Source organism: Tupaia chinensis, unplaced genomic scaffold, assembly GCF_000334495.1.
Source record: "Tupaia chinensis unplaced genomic scaffold, TupChi_1.0 Scaffold000082_1, whole genome shotgun sequence".
Classification (NCBI taxonomy): Eukaryota; Metazoa; Chordata; class Mammalia; order Scandentia; family Tupaiidae; genus Tupaia; species Tupaia belangeri.
Window position 1 is genome coordinate 556,429 of NW_006159543.1, and position 4,387 is coordinate 560,815.

The 4,387-nt window shown below is 37.5% G+C and overlaps 1 protein-coding gene and 1 pseudogene across 4 annotated transcripts in view; both read left to right on the forward strand.

Annotated features, from left to right (window-relative positions):
• Nucleotides 1-4,387, forward strand: part of MID2 (midline 2) — a 123,042-nt gene that overhangs the window by 77,634 nt on the left and 41,021 nt on the right. The gene's annotated exons all lie outside the window — the stretch shown is intronic.
• On the forward strand, nt 1,157-2,126 carry LOC102486933 (zinc finger protein 215 pseudogene; annotated as a pseudogene).

Genomic DNA, 4,387 nt, shown 5'->3' on the forward strand with positions numbered 1-4,387 from the left:
ATATATATATATATATATATATACATGAAACTAAAAATGGGAAATTATTGAGGATAACATGCATGATTAAGCCACTATACAGTATATTCTGGATGGGAAATCACATTTTGTATGCTGTGAAGATGCTTAGGGAATGAATGCAAATTAATTTAAAAAAGTTTCAGAAAAAAAGCACAAAAACTGTTTTTCTTGAAATTAAAAAAAATGCATTAAAAATACCTATTTGATGACTGCAGTAAGCTATGTAGCCCCAGCTAGGTGCTACTTTATAGTATGTTCATTCTACTCATTGAGGTTTATGCCCAAAGTCAGACTTGTGTTAATGGATATGTATATATCAGCTGTGCTTGCTATTGAAAACATTTAGATTAATTTAGATCTTTAGTGAATCAATAAAACGTAGGGGAAAAAGGCATAGAAAGCAACTATGGATACCAGAGACAGTGTGGGAAGAGGGTGGAAGATGGCAGAGGGTGAGAGATAGGGAATCAAAGATGGGAAAAAAGCAAAATGTACAGGAAACTAGAAATAGAAAATTATTTGTTGATGATAATACGTATGTTGATGTGCTTGATTGAGCCAATATACAGTGTATTCTGGATGGGAAATCTCATTGTATATGCTATAATGATGTATAGTAAATGAATGTAAATAAATAAATTTAAATAAAAACAAAAAAAATCTAAAAAAAAAAAAAAGACACATCTAAACGAGAAATGTTGGGCCATCCCAAAAGTACCAAAACAAAACAAAACAAAACAAAACAAAACAAAACAAAACAAAACAAAACAAAACAAAACAAAACAAAACAAAACAAAACAAAAAAAAAGCAAAAAACCACATAAATATCTTCTGGCAAAATCCTAAAAGCCCCCACTGGGGAGGTTTCTGGGGGGCTCCTTCAATAGCTGGTGCACCTGAGCCAAGAGTGTGCTGGAGCTATACCAGGGCACTGGTGAGATTCACTGCTAGCCTCTGCCAGGTAGTGGAATAATGGTTTTGTGTCTGAAGCTCCTGGAACTTTCATCTTTACTGAGATGTAACTTGGCTCAAATCATATTGCATTTAGTACAAAGATGTTTAGCTCAAGTCCAAGAACTATTAAAGTCCTCTAGTAAGATGGAATTGAACTATATTGGGAGTTCTCTTTAGGAAAATGCAGCCTCTGAACAAGCTGATGGCCATCTGAAAACCTCAAAAGCTGGCTCTGAATGAACAAAGTGAGGTCCTGAGAGCAGTTGTCTGTGACCAGCAGGAAGCCATCTCCATGGTAAAGATGTATGATTCTGAACCATCTGTCAGAAGTTCAGACATTTTCAGTATTTGGAAGTATCTGGGCCCCATGAGGCCCTGTGCCAACTCTGGGAGCTCTGTGTTGAGTGGTAGAAACCAGAGATTCATACAAAGAATCAGATACTAGAACTACTTGTGCTGAAACAATTCCTGGCAATCCTCCCTGAAGAAGTCAAGACTTGGGTGAATTTATGACATCCAAAGAACAGCAAAGTTGTAGTGACTCTTACAAAGGATGAGATTGAAATACTTGAAAATCAAGATATACCTTTTAAGGATTCTGTCCTTCAGAAAATGGATGCTGACTCACTAACAGAGAAACCCCAGGAACCTATGATATTCAAAGATCTGATTGTAGAATTCAGTGAGGAAGAATGGGGGCAACTGGACACTGCTGTAAAGAGCCTGTACAGGGATGTGATGTGGGAGAACTATAGGAACCTGAATTAATTGCATAAAACACATCCACTTCCCAAACCAGTTGAGATCCCCAAGTTGGAGAGCAAGAAAAAGATGCAAAATTGAGGGGAAAATATCAAGAAGTACCATTTTTGATATGGAGTTTGTTTCAGAACACCAAGATTCAGTTACAAAGCAGGCTCAGGGAAAGAATCATCCCATGGAGTGATTATGGGAAGGGTTACCTACACCTTTCTTTAGATGTCTGGAAAGATAATGATTTGTTATATAGGAACCAGAGGGAACAGGACATTTATTTGCTACAAGTCATTTTTATTCAGAAGATGATCAACACTGAGGAGGGAGATTTTGAATGCAGTGAAAATACAAGCTTTGATACTAAGTCAGTTAACTCAATTTATGACACACAACAAGTACTTCCAATGAGAAAGCGGTCTCCAAAATATGACAAATTTAAACCTAACTTTATATTAAAAAATTTAGTATCAGTAGGTAAGCAACTTGTAAAATATGGTAAATGTAGAAGTGCATTGAGCCTGAGTACAGATATTACTCAACATCAAAAAAAGTCATACCACAGTAAATTCCTGTGTTATCAAAGTTGAAAAGCCTTCAGCTGGGGACCGGCAGTTATCGTAAGGGCTACGTCGCTGAACTTCCATGTAGCCGACCATGGTTCGAGTCCCGGACCCGGTGGCTTAAACTCAGGCCAGGCACGTGTGCATGCTTGCCCAAGATCCCGAGAGGAGAATGGAGGAGAAGGGATTGTGGCATGGCCATCCCCCCTGGGGGGTGATTTCTTGCTTTCTATCTCTCTGTTTCTCTCTGTCTTTCTGGTGAGCGCATGAGCCCTATAGCAAAAACCTCTCCAGAAAAAAAAAAAAGAAAAAAAAAAAAGAAAAGAAAAAAATCCTTCAGCTGAAGTTCATCCCTTATTCAATATCAAATCATTCATACAGGAGAGAAATCTTATAAATGTGATGAATGAGGGAGATTCTTCAACCAAAGTACAAACCTTACTATTACTAAGCATCAAAAACTTTATTCTGAAACAAAGGCCTGTGAAAACAATAGATGTGAAAAAAGCCTTCACTAGGAGTGAAGATAGTGATAAAGTCTATGGTGCCATTCTGAAGGTAATCCTTATTAGTGTGTTGAATGAAAACTCCTTCAACCGGAGCTCCTACCCTGCTCAGCAACAAATGACTCACACAGGAGAGAAACCTTTCAAATGTAAGGAACATAAGAAAACCCTCAGCAGGGGTTCAGAATTTATTAAATACCAAACACTTAACCCTCGAGATAAGTTCTGAAAAAGAAGTATTACCCTCAATCAGAATGCAGAATTCATTCAACATCCATGAAGTTATGCTGGAGTGAATCTCACAAATATAACAAATGTAAGAAAACATTTGTCAGAGATTATTTTTAAATTATATGACAGAATTTATATTGGTAAGAAATTTGTTATTAGATAGCAATCTGTTGAAAGAGTTTTCCTGGCTCCCAAATAAAGCCACAAGGATTTGGAGTTAAATATATTATCATATAAGTCTTTGTCTCTTATTTTGATATTCATTATCCTTACATTTCCCTAGTTCATAAATACTATCTCTGCATATGTATATTTACCTTATTTAAATTATAAAGATTTTGAGGAGGAATCAAGCAATATCTTGGAGTTGATATTTAATAAAACTCAAACTGTTGGCACCAGCAGATGGCCTAATGGTTTCGTTGCTGGACTCCACATGGCCAACTCTGGTTCAAATCCCAGACTCATGACCTAAAACTCATGCCAGGGGCATGTGTGTGCATGCCCAAAATCCCAAGAGGAGAATGGAGGAGAAAGGATTGCAGCATCGCCATCTCCTCTGGGGAATTATTTCTTGCTTTCTGTCTCTCTGACATGTTCATACATCCTATAGCAAAAATCTCTCTCTAAAAATAAATAAATAAATAACCCAAACTGTCCTTGTAAGTAGGTCACAAGAAAGCAATAGCTCATGAGAATATAGAACATTTCTAAGTACTGAAATTTCTGAATTAATGACAAAGGCCACAGTGTGACAGTTACTTCACCCTTGACAATATTCCAGGCTATCCTGGTTGGAGTGGTTGGAGCTGGTAAGGAGAGACTAGAATTAAGAGAGGATTATCAATTGCAATGGGAGATGGATGTGTTGTTAATTTGAATCTACAAATTGAAGTACCCTTTGGAATCTAGTCTGAAGAGACATCCATAGCCTTAGGTCTATCATTTATCCCAGATAATATCAAGTTAATAAATATGTACTGACACTCTAAAAGAAAACATTAGACAATGTTCCTGGCCTCCAGAACTCATGTTCTGAGCAGGAAGACAAACTAATATGTTACTATGACATAAGTTAGTAAATGATGTAATCGAAATATAAAAATATAAAGTGCTATGGGACCATAAAAGGAACCAATTGCTTCTGTCCAAGCAGGTGAGGAAAAGTTACAGGTGAGGTGGTGATTGAGGTGCCTAGATCCCACATGGCCTACTGTATGGTTTGTACTTTTTGTTCCTAGACCAGACAACACTCCAGATGCATGTGCACGTGTGCATAAAAACCTCAAAGGAGAAATGGAGGAGAAGGGATTGTGGCGTGGCCATCCCCCATGGGGTGTGCTTTCTTGCTGGCTCTCT